At 45.6% G+C, this 17,108-nt stretch overlaps 1 protein-coding gene across 1 annotated transcript in view; it reads left to right on the forward strand.

The window, feature by feature from the left end:
* The first annotated feature begins 4,668 nt into the window (after window positions 1-4,668).
* Window positions 4,669-17,108, forward strand: part of SLC25A53 (solute carrier family 25 member 53) — a 51,543-nt gene continuing 39,103 nt past the window's right edge. Inside the window, exon 1 of the mRNA XM_085607694.1 lies at window positions 4,669-4,908. The gene's annotated coding sequence lies outside the window, so the exon portion shown is untranslated. The remainder of the gene's footprint in view (window positions 4,909-17,108) is intronic.

Below are 17,108 nucleotides of genomic sequence, written 5' to 3' on the forward strand. Positions count from 1 at the left end.
TGCGGACTATTTTCTCCATGTTCCATATCTTTAATCCTGAGTTGCCGGCGGCTGCTGTCATGCTGGACGCGGCTAAAGCCTTTGACTCCGTTGAATGGCACTATATGTTTTACATACTATGTAAGATGGGTTTCCCAGAGGTCATGCTGCAGTGGATTCGGCTTTTGTACACGGACATATCGGCGGTGGTGCGCGTGGGTAACCACACGTCTGGGCCTTTCCGAATTGCAAGGGGTACGAGGCAGGGGTGCCCGCTGTCCCCTTTGCTGTTCGCCCTTGTTCTTGAACCGCTGGCTTGTAAGATTCGGCAATGTCACAGGGCGTCTGCCCTCAATTTTAACCATCGGCCAGTTGGAATATCAATGTACGCGGACGATATGGTCTTGTTCATCAGACATCCCCAAACACACTTAGCCCCGGTCCTCCGGGAATACATTAAATTTGGTCTGTACTCAGGGCTCACGATAAACTGGGACAAGTCGGTCGTCATTCCACTTACGGCGATTACGTCCCAGCCCCACCTGGAATACCCTTTGATTTGGACGTCAGACCCCGTAAAATACCTCGGAGTGTGGGTCCATCGTGATCCCGAGGTAGTGATCAGGGAAAATTACGGTAGGGCTTATGACACGCTGGTGCGGCAGGTGGACGGCTGGCTGCGTCTCCCCTTGTCCCTGGCAGACCGCATCGCTGTGATAAAAATGGTTGTCCTTCCGCGCTTTCTATACTTATATTGCAATATACCGATTAAACTGGCTCAGCAATTTTTCGCACTGCTGCGTGCCCAACTACTGCGCTTAATTTGGGGGGGACGACACCCTAGAATTAGCTGGAAAACACTGACCTTGTCATACGACAGAGGGGGATTCGCGGCGCCAGACTTCTACGTGTATTATCTCTGCGCACAGGCGCAATATGCGTACTATTGGTATGAACCACACAACTTCATTCCGCATGTGGCGGTGGAGGATGGGGACGCCCATCCCACCCCACTTCGAGGTATGCTCACGCACACTACCCGACACACGCCAGGCGCTGAAATTAACACGCTGGACATGACAATTGCGGCCTGGCAGGCGATAGGCCGTAGGACGCAGAGGCTGCCGCTGTATGCGCCGGCCCTGCCATTGGCGCACCACGCTGCCTTGTCGGTCACGCGGGAGGCGGGTCCTCTAACATCGCTTAAAGAAGCTGGTATCACTCATATGCAAGACTTGTACCCGCAGGGACACTATCTAGAGCAGAATGATCTAGCCTACATACAAAACCCCACGCCTTTGTTTGTGTATACTTGTCACCGTCTCAAAAAGGCCATGAAAGCTCACTACCCCTGTTTCCCAGCTGAGCCCCCCACACTCAAGGCACTGCAATTGCTGTTGGTAGCTCCATCTAAGAAGAAACTACTTACTAAATTGTACAGAGCTGTACAGGAGGAGACGGTTAGCGGCCCCGATGCTAGTCTCGCAAAATGGAATGCTATTCTAGATCCCCAGCTCACGGATGCGGATTGGGAGCGGATTTGTCAGCTGACGGGCCGCCTGACCCCCAATGGCAACCTGCGAATTATCCACTTTAAATTCCTACATCAAGTATACTATACCCCAGCCCGACTGCACAGAATGGGGTTGAGGGAGTCGGCTCAGTGTAGACGATGTGGGCAGGAAGATGCGGATTTTCTGCACCTCGCTTGGAGCTGTGTGCCAGTGTTTGAGTACTGGGGAGAGGTGCTGACTCACATTCATAAAATGACGGGGGCTCTGCTTCCATGTGTGCCTGCGGTGTGTCTGTTGGCTCATGTACCTCAGCTGAAGGGCGTGGTGGGCAGATTTGCGAGGATCGCTCTTCTGCTGGCTAAACGGCGCACTCTGTTTACGTGGGACGGTGTGGCCAAACCAAAATTAAGTAAGTGGCTGTCGGACATGGTATATTGCAGGGAAAACTTGGAACTGTATGCAGAGGAGTTGCCCGCCTCATCCCAACCGAAAGATATTTGGGGGCCGCTCAGACATTTCCTTGCTGAGACAACACTGGCTGATGCTGAATGATTGCGGTTATGTCACGTATATTGATAGGGGTACTGCTGCGCTGTTGTTATTAAGGCGGGCCCGCAGCGGGGCGCGCGCCGTGTTTCCAAAGTGCACACTGTGATTTATGACTCTGTCCGGAACTGTACTGTTGTTATAACGTTTTGTTCTTCTGTATGCTGCTCACAGATGACTGTGAAATGTACTTTATTTTACCTAATAAACAGATTTAAAAAAAAAAAAAAAGTTTGTTGAAGCCATGGTTTTCAGCAACTGAGGAGGAGCGAGACAGAGACAGAGGAAGAAAGAAGGGGGCAGGGGGATCGGCAGAGCAGGAAAAGTGAACACTGACCGATCTTCAAATAAAAAAAGAAGACAAAACGAAAGAGAGGGATGCCATCTTAACCCAATGAAGTTCACAGCCCTCGGTTGCAACACACCGTTATTTTCAAGCACATATTTTAATAACAAACAGCTGTGATATTTAGGGTAATATAAAAACCAGAATGGGCAAGAAATCCTGCAAGTTCAGGGAGACTTCAGCTTTCCTTGTGGCTAGGAATAGGACAAACGAGACCCTTCCCTCATTAGCAGTCACCCACCACTACCCCAGGACCAGCCTGTCTTTCGTTATAGAAGCACTGCCTGTTTTGAGACGATTCTGCTGATAACATCAATTTTGCAAAGATGCTGTAAGCCTCATAATAACATTCCCATGGACAGACCAACTCTGCGGTCCCCGGACACCTGCCCAGGTGGAAATGATTCTAGCAAAGAGCTCATCCTGCCAGTGGGAGCATCTTTCGTAATCTATGGCACGTCCCGTAAACCTGGAATCATCTGGAGTGGGTGATGTTTTATGTTAGACTTGGCATCTTGTGGCGTGTTTTACCTGAGTTTTTGCTTTCATACCTCCCGGTTTTGACTCTGTTTGTGCTGGCTCAGTGTTTCTGCGCACTTTTCTCACTGCTGATCAGTGGTAAAGAGCAAGTGCTCCTGTGGTAAAATGTGTTCTGGATTGTTGTTTCCATGATTGGCCTATTTGATTTATGTGTCAGTCCCTAGTAAAGTGCACTGAGTGTGACAAGGCCTGTAAATCATATGCTGTTGGTGGGCTGCAGCACTGGATTGTGCCACCCATACAAACAGCCCGTAAATGTAACTCGGGCCTGCCATTGCAGAGCCTGTGTGCAGTCTGGTACTGCCATGTCGACTTGGCATGTGCACCCGCTTGCCAGGCCCTAACCTTCCCTTTTCTTACATGTCAGTCACCCCTAAGGTAGGCCCAAGGTACCCCTGTGGGCAGGGTACAGTGTATGTGAAAGGTAGGACATGCCCTGGTGTGTGAGCATGCCATGATAGTGAATTACTGCCAATTTCGTTTTTCACTATTGCAAGGCTGCCTGTTCCCCATAGGACAGAATTGGAAGTATGTTTATAACATCTTAAAACACATGACTGGCCCTAGGAAACAGGTAGGAAAATAAAGTTTAGTATGCCTGAACTCAGAATCTAAAGATGCATCTTTTAGTGAAGGTGATTTTTGCGTCTGGGTTTGAAAATACCACTTTTAGAAAGTAGATATTTTCTTGCTCAGCCATCCAGCAGGCCTCTACTGGATTTGTGGGTTGACTGTCTGGGTTTTGCATGACAGGGGCTGGGGAGCAGCAGTGGCTCCGGATAGTCTAGGTGGGTTAGGAAAGGGCTAAATGGACCTGGGTCGTATTTAGAGTAGGGGGAGGAGATTTCCTTGCACCTGAATGGGCCAGGTCTGCCTCTGACAATGCCGTCTTCACCTCCTGCCAGGAAGCCACACCGGAGAAGGCAGAACTGGTTCTGGCTGGGCACAGACACTCTATGCCTGAGGACAAAGGATTTTGGGCTATAAAACTTTAGAACTCTTTTGGACCAAGAAGACTGCCAAGAAGAAGAATTGGAGAAGCGGTGAGGAGGAACTACCACTTTGCTGAGTGCTTTGCTGTGTTGGCCTGCAGTGGCTGCTTCTGTCTTGGGCAGTGAAAAGACTGGACTGAACTTTCTGCAATCTACTTTTGTGAGTTTCTCCAAGGACTTGATGTAGAGCTTGCCCCCTGTTCAAGAAGTCTCAGGAACAGCAAAGACTTCAAGCTCTTCTGCCCTCAGCACTGAGAACTGTATGTTTTGTGCTGCAACAGAAGAAAAAGTAACACGACGCCGCTGCCAACTCCATGTCCTGAAGGCACCGCAGAGGGCACCGCCGCAACGCGACCCTAATCTCACCAACGACGCCTGCTGACGCTGCCACCAAGCCGCCGCTCGCATCACTACCTGTGGGCACCACACTCTGCATCGCTTCACTTAACGACTCCACCTTGGTATCCCCGATGACACTGCTCCATGCCGAACTCGACGCCACTGCTTGCACAGTGTTTCAAGGGCACTGCTTGTAAAGTTACATGACGCACCGCCCTCATCCTGCACCGCAGCCTTGGCCTACCGGCGCCATCAATGCCATTCGTCAGCAGAAGACAGCGCTTCAGCAACGACGATTCCGCTGCTTGCACCATGACCTGCCAGCACCATGACCTGCCAGCACAGTTACAAGCACCGCATCACTTCGCACCATGACCCTGGTCTCACTGAAAAGGCCATCTGGCGCCGCCAACGAGCCACTGCTCGCACCGCGACCTGAGGGCATTGCACGTCGCACCGCTGCACTTCTCACCGCAGCACCCGACGCCTGCTGACGCCAGCGATCCTGACTTCAACCGCGAGGAGTTCGATCTGCAACACGTGCGACTTCAAGGGCCCGACGACTCCTGCACCGACTTCGGGAACCGACGCCTGCGGACGCCGTGCTTGCGGAAGCTCAATGAGAGGTTGCTGATGCCCTGCATTTCTAAAGGTACTGTTTTGCTGGTCTTCCCGATGCCGTAGCTGGCCTGCGATGTCGCGGTCAGCCAGAACTGTTTACATTTGTTAGTTCACGACGCCGTGATGGCCCCAGAGGGAGCAATTGACTTCAAGGAACTGTTTTGCAAGGTTATTGTGATAATTGAAGATTTCTAAGTACTGTATTGTGGATTTTTATAGTTTTTGGTCTTGTTTTAAGTATCTAAAAATATTGGATATTTTTCTAAACTGGTGTGGTGTCCTTTTGTAGTGCTTACACTGTATTACTGTTGGTTATGTGCAAATGCTTTACACACTGCCTCTAAGATAAGCCTGACTGCTCGTGTCAAGATACCAAGGGGGTGAGCAGGGGTTATTTTAGGAGTATAACCCCCTTATCCTGACTAGAAGTAAGGGTCCCTACTTGGACAGGGTGGAAATCATTGCCAACTGGAGACCCACATTTCTAACATTTCACAGTTGCAGCACCCAGACACTCGGGGCCCGATTCACAGAACTAACTTAAGACAAAATCCTAAACTTACTACCATTTTGGTATTCACAGAAGGCACTTACTCATTTTGGTATTCACAGAAGGCACTTACTCATTTCGGTATTCACAGAAGTTAGGAGTCCTAACTTTAGGACTCCTAAATGCCTTCTGTGAATACCGAAAGTCTTAAAATTAGGATTTTTCGCAGTTTAGTAGTAGTATAGTTAGGACTCCTAACTTTAGGACTCCTAAATGCCTTCTGTGAATATCGAAAGTCTTAAAATTAGGATTTTTCTCAATTTAGTAGTCCTAAATTTAGATTTAGGACTACTAAATTGAGAAAAATCCTAATTTTAAGACTTTCGGTATTCACAGAAGGCATTTAGGATTCCTAAAGTTAGGAGTCCTAACTATACTACTACTAAACTGAGAAAAATCCTAATTTTAAGGCTTTCGGTAGTCACAGAAGGCATTTAGGAGTCCTAAAGTTAGGAGTCCTAAATTTAGGACTACTAAATTGAGAAAAATCCTAATTTTAAGAATTTCGGTATTCACAGAAGGCATTTAGGAGTCCTAAAGTTAGGAGTCCTAACTATACTACTACTAAACTGAGAAAAATCCTAATTTTAAGACTTTCGGTATTCACAGAAGGCATTTAGGAGTCCTAAAGTTAGGACTCCTAACTTCTGTGAATACCGAAATGAGTAAGTGCCTTCTGTGAATACCAAAATGAGTAAGTGCCTTCTGTGAATACCAAAATGGTAGTAAGTTTAGGATTTTGTCTTAAATTAGTTCTGTGAATCGGGCCCACAGGCTTTAAAATAATTGACAACCTCTTAGAGATGAGATATAACATCTCCCCCAGAGCCCTAGCCTGCTCGCGAGTGTCGGTATTGACTCAACTTTGTATGGGGTGTTCACTGAAGAGAAACCAGAGGGAGAGTATGTGGTTCAGCTGTCAGAACTGCCGACTCAGAAGCTGGGGACCAGTGTTTGACCAGTGTTCAAGCCTCGGCTCAATATTCTGTAATTATTAGAAAATCACTTTATCTCCTGCCTGGGATCTAAGCAATTCAAATTAAACATAAAAAATAAACCGCGATCTAGGAGGGGTATCAAGCAGTTATGGGGGGGTGCAGAGAGACAAAAATAAAAAAAACACGTTTGCAGCAGGCAAGCAGTGAAGCATCTGAAACACATGGTGCGGAGAATCATTCCAGATCAATTCAAAGTAAATAAGCTGGCCAAAAAGTAAATATAACATGGTAGAGGGAAGTGCATGAACAGACACCCTTAGAACGCGTCTGATGACTGGCACCTTTGTTTTCTGGTAAGGGGAGGCTGGAGCCTACAACCCGAGCAATGCCCGCGAAGGACTCTGCCAATCCGCACCCGAAGGCGCTCTTTAAATGGCCTGGGTCTCCTGCTGTGCGGGGAAGACCGACACCTTTGTTTTCTGGTGAATGGAAGCTGGAGCCTACAACCCCCACCAACTCCCGCGCAGAATTCTGCCATTCTGCGCTCTGAGGTGCTTTTTAAAGAGCACGGGTCTCCCGCTGCGCTGGATGCACACATGCACACCCGGGCAAAGCCCAGGCCAAGGGCAGGCCTTCCACGCCTGTCAGACCCCGAAGGAGACTGGGGCTGGGCCCCACTCTAACATGTGCGATTTCAGATGCCCAAGTGTCCAATCTGCAGATGGGGAAACAAAAGTCTACAACAACTATGCTAGGAGGTGAGCCCGTCAACACCTTAGACTCCTTTTTAGGTCTCGCTGAGCCAAAAGCTCAAAGAGACATTTTGTATGTGGGATTTTCAAAGTGCTACCCACAGTCTTTTGGCTGGCCTAAACCTTGAGTGCACGATCACATGCACGTGCACAGCTGCTCCCACTCCCCCCTCCCTTCTCTATAGCTTTGGCTCCTTTGTTTTTTATTACACCCTCCCTTCTCTCTCCGCTCTTTTCACACTACCCCCTCCCTTCTAATCAGTTTCCTTTCTGCTCCTTGGATTGACCTTCCCCCTCCCTTCTCTCCCCACCTCATCGCAGCTTGTTTATTCGCGCGGTCGTGTCACTTTTCAGCTTTAATCAGGCTCCTCTGATGGTGGCATTCCCCCCTCCCTTCTCGCCCAGCCTTTCGGCCACGCATCTGTTTTCGGTCACCGGTAGTCAGACCAAGTTTCAGGTTCGATGCAGCCTTTTGCCTGACGGCTCAGTTTCCACTGATGCAAGCTGCATGTTCGCTGCGTTGTACAGAGCACAGATCTATTGAGGCTATGGTGTAAAAGGAAACAACATTTACAAAATCGCCCATGTGTTCACCAAGGCATGCCATCAATATCCACAATCAGGAATGCTGATGCCTTTTTGTTCCGGAGCTGCAGCCGACAATGCTTTTTATCGACATTCACACCTGAAATAAATTAGCTCAACTTGCTGGTAACTAGCTGCACATTAATTGCGCTCCAAATTCTGTACATGTGACATCGTAATTGCCAACCGCTTTTTACCATCGAGTCAGCTTGTTTCTGAGAGATCCCAAATATGTTTAAAAATGTTCACAATCAAATAGCAAATTGCTTATAAAAATCTCATTCGTGATAAAATACAGAAGCACTTTTTTTCTTATGATTTTATTCTTCCTCTTTATCCAGTAAGGTGCCTGTAAAGAGATTCCCGTAGGGGTGTAGCCTATTTCAACATAACAACCACGTATTCCGATGTTCTCTCTCAAAATGAGCACAACATGCGTTTTTTTGTTGTAGCATTTGAGAGCTTGTTGCACCAAAATCTACGCAGTGCGGCATTTACCGGGCATTCTCTCTCCATTAAATATCAGCAGGTTTAAAGTGGCGAAATTTATCCAGGGGTTTGAGGGGAGCAGACTTTTCACCCCGTCCCTCATTATGAATGGCATGTTTTTTTTGTTCTGTTTTTTTTGTCATTGAGCAAACGAGTTTGCACAAGACCGGAAGCACGACTTTAGCAATAAATATGGCCATCAGCCGCCATTTTACCTCGGTGAATGTCGGCGGGTTATAAACTATCAAAATTATAGAGAGCAAATGCCCGTGCAGACAGGCGCATGCGGATTTTGGTGCGGAAAGGACCAAACCACACTTAGGGGCATATTAACAAGCCAGGCGATACAATTCCAATTGAAACCCATGTTAAATGTGAAGGACGTCTAACATGGGCTTCAATTGGAATTCCATAGAGCATATTATCAAGCCCATTATCGCCGCTTCTAAAGCGGCGATAATTTTATCGCCTGGCTTGTTAATATGCCCCTTTGTTCCCCTTTTTGGTAGAAAAAAAATCACACATGCAGTTATTTATTAGCTTTAATAAATACGGATCATCTGGTATTGTTTTCATCTTTAAAAACCCCTCACAACCACTGAGCCACAGGGCCTCAGTAATTAGTTACTGAGTGCCATAACAAACACTTCGCACCACTTGTAACGGCTCTCCCTGCTGCTGGGGAGAGATTGTAAAGTGCAGGGCACACAAAATCGATGTTTGAAATGTTCATAGTAGCACTAAGGTCACAGTGACAAATATATACGCCTTTTAATACATGAATATATGTGAGTGTAGAATGCAATCCGTGCCTCGTATCTCTAGCACTTACAGATGACCTCTCACAGAGCAGATTGTGGTGCAAGTGTAGTGTTCCATGTACACTGGCATTCTTCAACACTACGCTGTTACAGGCCATAACTACCTCAGGCCTTCTCAGTTCACACAACGGTAATTTGACAGAAGCTTTTTTAGTGCATTTTACTCGTTTTTTGAACGTGACGTGCACAAAGAAATCAGAAGTGGTCATTTTTTACATAAAAGTAACAAAGATGAATGTAGTTCTGGTTTCCCTATTTTGGGGGCATGCACCTCTTAGCAGTACATTGGTCTGTGGTGATGACCTGTAGAGAGGAGGGTTATCACATCCTGGTATGGTGGGGAGATGGTGTGATTTGTTCCTAATATACCCTAGTGTATACATTATGTATTGTATGTTCGTGACTCTACCTGGTTGTCGAAGGTCAAGAATCTTATCCATGTACTTAACCCCCACCACATGCAAAACCTCACACATCACCAACCAGGTACTATACTCTGGCATTAATTCTCAAACCTTGGTGGCCACCGAGAGAGAGAGTGAACAAGTGAGGAATACATTCCAGTTACTCATCCCTCAATCTGGCCCATATAGTTTTCTCATAAAGTCTGAAGCATCTTACTGATCTTACTCATTTTTGCCTAGGAGAACCGCCACCAGCTGTCATAGTCAGGGCCGGCATTAGTGCTGTTGGCACTCGGTGCGACAACCAATTTTGTCGCCCTGCATCCTATGACCGCCTCCTCAGATTCTGTCACTACAAACAGGACAAGCATTTGCAATGCAATAGGTTTCGCATTACGCAAGTATGCGCTATTGACATTGCAAATAACAATGCCTTTTATTTTTGTTTTCATTTTCGTTTCTAAAACAAATAAAAGGCATTGTCATTTACAATGCCAATAGCTTAAACTCGCGTAAATGCGAGACCTATTGCATTGCAAATGCTTGTTATTAAGAGCTACTGATGTATTGGCCAAGGAGATTCAATCCGTTGAGCGTATACTCTCCATGGGGGACTTGGGGTTACCGGGACAACTAAGCAAACCTGTAAGTGAGCCTTTAGCTGTGACCGTAGCTGACCCATTGCTATCTATGCCAAAGCCAGTCATGTCTCGCTCAAAACGCCTGGTTGCCTGCACAGAAAGTATCATACTCTCACCCCCGGTACCCATAGAACCACCCACGAAAAAGAAAAAGGGGGGGGGGGGGGAACCAACTTCAGCTGCTCTCCATGATCCCATTGCGACCTCTGTTCCTATTTCGGACATTTTGATTTAAAAAATCGAACAGTGAATTACAGTCTTACTCCAGTCGCTTGCAGACAGACTAACTAGAATCGGGGCTAATATAGCGACTCTTTGTTTAGCAGGGAAAGGTCCACTCTCTTCCAATTCATCGGCCGAAGTAGTAGAGGCAATCATTCCTAATGGTCCAAACTCTGCATTCTTGTGCCCCTCCACTAACCGAATGGATTACCTGGTCCATGGGAGAGTGGACACTAGTAGAAGGCCTAAATGTTCTTATCCAGGAGGTATGACAGCAGGGTACCACATAACTCCGGCCCAACCTTCAATGCAGCAACTCAAACATTTGCAGCCACCCTTTGCTAATCCTGATGCCTCACAGGGGATATTTAAGGGGCTGTCATCGGCACCAAGAAAATATGATGGAGAGAACGCATTGAAAAGAGGTGGCGAAATAGAATGCCATACAAGCCTGGCCCTTCCTCCAGCAGCCTGTCCTTATGTTGTAATTCTGGCAAATGTCCCCAAACTATATAGTAACCAAAAGGAAACCACAGACCAATTGATGTCTAAAGCATGCCATTGGATTACTAAACATATGGGAGGGTGGGGGGAGATATTGTCTCGAATTTTATTGGCAAGAAGGGTGGGCTGGGTAGGGGACACGAAGAAATCCATTGTGGGGGATTGTGTGTTGGTTCATTTCAACTCGTACCAACTGGTTCAGAAATTGTTTTATTGGCTTACGACCAGGCCATCATCGTTCACTCAAATATTTGTGCTGCCGCTGGGCATTTCTTTTATAAACCAGTTAGGGCCAGCCCTTGGAGACAAGAGCCCGCGGCCTCTCTCAGTCTTCCCCACCCTGAGCCTCAATGCCTTCTGTCAGGACAATCCTTAATCTCTCTCCCCACCCACAATCAATTCAATGACTTAGAGGATTGTGACTGACAGAGGATGAACAGGAGAACTCCTACTCCTGTTTAAAGCTGCACAACATCAGGACCAGAACGTCCCAAGCCACTGATCGCATTACGTGATCAGATGGATAATGTTAAATTAATTATTTGGAATATTGCTGGTTTGAGCTCCAAACTATCTGATCCTGATTGGCTAAAAATAGTCACCTCCTATGACCTGATCTGTCCTCAAGAAATCTGGTAAACTGGACCAATTAATTTAAATGGTTCCCGCTCTTTTTATACCGCCGCCCTTCCATCAAAATCAGGTCATGCTAGGGGACGGAACGTGATTCTGCTGAAAAATACCCTCAGTCTGGTAGTCCAGTCATATCATAATGATTCACCTTATCATTTATTGTATCTGAAAGGCCCAGGCGGTAATACAGTGTTATTAACCGATTTCTATAATAACAACTTCACCGGTGATATGAGGAAGGTTGTTGGCCAGTTGGAAGGGGAAATGAATGTATTTTTAATACGTTAAAACAGACTTCGAATATCTTATGGGTGGGTGATTTTAATGCGCATTGTTGTCATTTTTCAAATTTAACAACCTGTGGCTTAATCGATGAGGCAGGTGAATCTTTATTTCATTTTACCCATAACCACTCTGGAGACGCTTTGAATAGATTCCTCGTGATTAACAATGCAGAGATGCAGAATCCTATAGATTTAAACACAGTTATGTTACAAAATACGTTTGGCACACCAACTCAGGGTTCAACCATCGATTGCTTATTAATATCAGACCCCTTAAAAAATGTCATTTGCAACATAGAAATAAGTATTTTTATTTTAGTGATCATGCTGCTATTATTGGCGAGTTGGAATGGGTAGGAATCCATCCAGAGCAAAACCCACGATCTCCAGGAACAAAGGGATCATTCTTAAATGGGACACAATAGATAAAGCATACATTGTTCCCGCCATGGTCACAAATAGGCAAAATGATATTATGACCTGCCTAAAAGCAGAGCCTGATCCCATCTAGGTAACTATGGCCTTTGAATTGATGCTATTTGAGAATAAAAGCCTCCTTACTAGAAAAAATCCCACTGCCAAACTCTCAGGCCCTAGATGGTTCGACCACGCTTGTACCAAGTCCCTATCAGTCTTACACCAGGCTCTTAGAGCCACGCCTAGAGATTTGGAATTAGTCAAACTTCTCTGCCTCCGGTACAAAGAGGCCATGACTATTAGAATGAACAACCTAAAGGAAGAAGCATAGGAACAACTGCATTCAGCTGCCATCTCTAATGATGTGAGGGACATTTGGAGAGTTATCAACGCTCCCTTTCTTAAACTATCTACAGCCGCAAATCTGGATTGTCATGTGGATGAGGAATCTTAGGTTGTCATTTTCCATCAATATTTGACCCTAAAGCTGAGGAATTGACTACCTAGCAGGCATTTACTTCTCCCTCCATTAAACCTCTCCTCACTTTTAACCATCGTGAGATCAGAGCAGCCCTCATACAATGTTCCAGTAATAGAGCCACCGGCCCGGATGGTACTCCGATAGATTTCTTAACTGAGCAGCCAGACTTATGGGGTCCGGCGCTGACAAACGTTTTTAACGTAGTCGCTAGAATGGGTCCACCAGACTCATGGACGAAATCTATTTTAATACCCATCTACAAGAAAGGAGATAAATCTGAGCCCAAAAACTACAGACCAATTTCTCTTCTGGACAATACTGCAAAGCTTATGGTTCGGGTTTCATTGAACAGACTTGTGGAATGGGCCACCTATGACAATGTTCTGATTTTGGTCCAATACGGTTTCAAACAGGGGATGGGCACTCAAGATCAGTGCCTCAATTTATGTCTGTTAATCGCTAAGTATACCAGAGCCAAGCAGGGGAAGTTATACTTCGCTTTTACGGACTTATCTGCAGAATTTTACTGCACGGCACATCAACATCTATGGAGGATAATAAAGGAAATAGGTATCGATGAGGCAATCATCCTCTTTATAAGGCAGCTTTACTCCTCTGCCTGTGTCCGTTATGGGAGGCAGGGAGAGTGCGTTGGCGCGTTTACAATCAATAGTGGCGTTTGACAGCGCTGCGTACTCACCCCATTTCTCTTTTCCATCGATACTAATGGGGTAGAAGCTTCCCTGGCGGACTCAACATCAGATGTCCTCAAGATCCATAAAGTATGCACTCCAATCCTCCTCTATGTAGATGATGCTGTGTTAATTTCCTCCACGGGCCTAGCCCTACAAAAGTTATTAGAGGTCTATGTGAAATTTATGCGTAATTTGGATTTAAATACCACAAGGCCAAGTCCTTTATTTTAATCACCGGACAGAAAGATAGGAAGGCCCCAAGCTTTTGGCCATATAGATGGCCAAAAGGTAGCCCAACTTTATGCTTTTTCTTACTTAGGGGTGACTTTTGATAGACAACTAACTTGGGCCAATATGATTACTACAAGAGGTTAATTGCTAGAAAAGAGTATAACCACCCTACACTCTTAAAAAAAAAACTAGGGGTGAAACCCATTGATATGGTCAAAAAAGTCTACATTGCTAAATCCGTTTCAGTAGCAATTTATGGGGCAGGTATCTGGGGTTACTCGAACTGCTCAGCTCTGCAGATTATGGAGGATATCTTCTGGAAAAAACTAGTAGGCCTCCCAGTAAGCTGCTCAAAGTTTATATGTCACGCAGAAATCGATGTTCCATATATAAATGACACAATAAGCCTGGCGCCAATCATTTTATGGCATTCTATCTGGAGAAGAGAATCTGTTCCCATTACTCAGAAGTTAATAGAAGATTGTCTCTCTCTGGAACATGCCTATAGGAGTCCATGGACAACATATATCAAAAATAGTCTCTCTTCCCTTGGCCTAGCGCACCTATTTGTTTCGCCAAGTGATTGATCTGAAATTTCAAAACAGGAGATCAAAACCTGTTTTCTCACATACAGGGCAAATGAAAGATGTAAAACTAACTGTCTAAAAGTATCAGTACAATCTTACTTAGAGGGACTGATTGTCCAGGAAGGAAAATCCTCATATTTATTCACAGTGACAAATTTATGTCACCTATTTCTCTTACTTAGGTTTTGACTCAATCTTATCCCTTGTATGCTGGCCCATCAGCAGGAATCTTTTCTAGTCATGATCTTCCATTCTGTCCCTAGAACGGTGTCTCCACTCAATCAAACTTCCGCTTTTTTTTCTTTTGTAAATTTTATGTGGTACACCACAAAAAATTCATATTGCCCGTTATGCACAAATATAATTTCACACAGTGTTGCATAGGAATGTATTTTTTTACAATCACTGCCCGATCCCCTCGTCTGTCACACCGTGGCGTCTTTTCTATCCTTATCATGGAAAACTAGGCGACTGTATAATACCAAAGAATGAATTATATGCTATGTTTTTATTAATTGTTTTTAACCGATTGTTCAGTCATCATGAATGCTTTCAGGGCCGTACTGGCCGTAGCGGGCACCGGGAATTTCCCTGGTGGTCCGCCAGGGTTGAGGGCGGTTTTGGAAACCCTGGTGGGCCGACTTTGTTACAGGGCCGTTTTTGCAGCATAACTGCAATATCGGCCGCTGTAACAAAATCGTCCGAAACCGGCTCTGGCAAACAGCTCAGCCGCACCCCCAACCTCCCGGTAGGTGGGGGGGCAGCTGAAGACTTTGCCAGGGCCGGTTTTGTTTCCCAGTCCGGCCCTGAATGCTTTGTATGTTTTCAATGTATACTTTTAGATGATTTTTTTTTTAAAATGTTGTACTTGGATGGATGTTTTTATCTTTTCACATTTGTACTTTTATGATCTTATAAGTATTGAATGATATGAATTGACTGACTGATGAGTAGGAATCCCAGAAATGCAAATGCCAATTCTGTTAGGCGGGAAGCAGCTGCCATTGCTGAAGCTATCACTTGAGTGCTGTGTACATTAATTAAGTAAAAGGTTTTCCAAACTGCTAATAAAAGCTCCTGAGTAAGGACACAAGTAAGAGGGCCAGTCCTCATGGGAGGTAAGTAACAACAGAGTAAAGGGAGCTTCTAAGGAGGGAGTAATAAGCCTATTAAAAAATCAGAAGCAAACATTTACAAAGGATAGTGATACAAGCCAATTAAAAATATGGGCAGAGAGTGGGTGGAGATTTAAGTCCATACCTGAATACAGTATGTCTCAATGAGACAGCGCAAGCACTGCCTAGGTGCGACCTAAAAAAGCGGGGCTTTACAAAAAGTTGAAATTCGCTAATCTGGGCCACTTATTTTCGGGCTGCTCGGGTCTGTTTTTGGTCCCAATCCGGCCCTTTACTCAGTGGATTTGCTGAGTGTCGCGATAACCTTCCATGTCCAGCAGTAAGCAAGGGCTGGTTCCATCAACGTGGTGCGCACTGGACGTTCTGCTGAACATATGCATGTAAAAGATGGAAGGAGACGGTGGAAATAGTTTTAGAGTAATACATTATATGTTAATACGTTTTTAAACGAACTCCTATTTCTAAAATGAATGATTGTGACTGCGTTCCCCCGCAGCTGGCGCTGAGAGGGACTCTCGTCACAGAGACACACAGCGCTGGCGGAGCCGATGGATACATAACCCGCTAGAAGATGCTTCGTCCCTGGGCGAGGACACGTCAAGATTCATCGAGGCAGGCAAGCGCGCCTGTGACCAGGACCTGCTCTAGGGCGGTGCGATCAGTGCCACCGCACCGGGCGCTGACTTGGGGTGGGGGTGCCATGTTTGTTTTAAAAGCACCAGATGCAACGTTCCTTGTCCCAGCAATTTTCAAGCATCAATAAAAATGTCTCGATAACTCCGATGATTAATGTTCTTCCTCTAGAGAGACTGGAGCTTTTTGACTCATCAAAGCGCAGAAGGTTAATATGCTGGCTGCAAAGAAGGTGTCCCATTCAGATCACAAAGTGCATAAGCTATAAATAGGTCAATGGGTCATCCTTTAGTAAGGGAGATCCTTTTGTTACTTGCAATTTAAAAGTTAATATCCTAATATAGAGCAGTGAGCTATTAACTGTCGTTAAAGAGCTGCATGCAAACTGCAAGGAATACATTACAGCTGCATGTTTTTCGCCCAGTCTTTCCTTATCCTAATATTGCAAAAAGAGTTCATTTGGGTAGAAATCAATTCTTATTATAAAAGAAAACCCCCTAACCATGGTGTTACATTTTAAATTCTGAATTTGTGCTTTTCCAGACCAAGGACTCTAACTATACATACGATGACATGTGACTCCTACACCTGGTAGAACTCTGTCTTATATAATTTTTCCTATACACTAATTTACACATGTAGATTGTCTCTGTGCAAGGTGTGTGTGATGTAAAGTGTTCTGACACCTTAAACAGGTATGAGTGGCGCTATAAAACTAAATGAATCTAAGAGACAGTGGTTATGGAGACTTGGGGGGGCATTGTCAAATGGTGGTAGTGAGGGAATCCGTGGTGAGGTGGTCGGGGCGCCAACAAACCTTGTCGCACAGAGCGCCTTCAGTACTAAAGGCGACCCTGCCTGTGACATACAGAACACTGCGCAGGGACTTCCCTGACCTCCCAGCATCCGGGTCACGCACCCTCGCTTTGCTATTAGCCTACGCACTGGAGCTGAGAAATGACAGAAATACCCCCGAACTGTGTTTTTAAATGAGCGCTGCGGTTTCCGGAGCTCGGAAGTGATACTGTCCACACCGCTGCCTCGGTTTGTGACGAGGCGGAGGCAGGCAGCATCTCTGCAAGCTAGCCTCATGGACCGTAACGTTTGATTTTGTAACATGTCACTTGTAATTTTTCTCCTTATGTATCATTTCTGCTCCTATTGTGAAGCGCTCTGACACCTTCGGGTAAAGTCCGCGCTATATAAAAACGCATTAAATAAATAAATA

This window comes from Triturus cristatus, chromosome 5_2 (genome assembly GCF_964204655.1).
Source record: "Triturus cristatus chromosome 5_2, aTriCri1.1, whole genome shotgun sequence".
Classification (NCBI taxonomy): domain Eukaryota; kingdom Metazoa; phylum Chordata; class Amphibia; order Caudata; family Salamandridae; genus Triturus; species Triturus cristatus.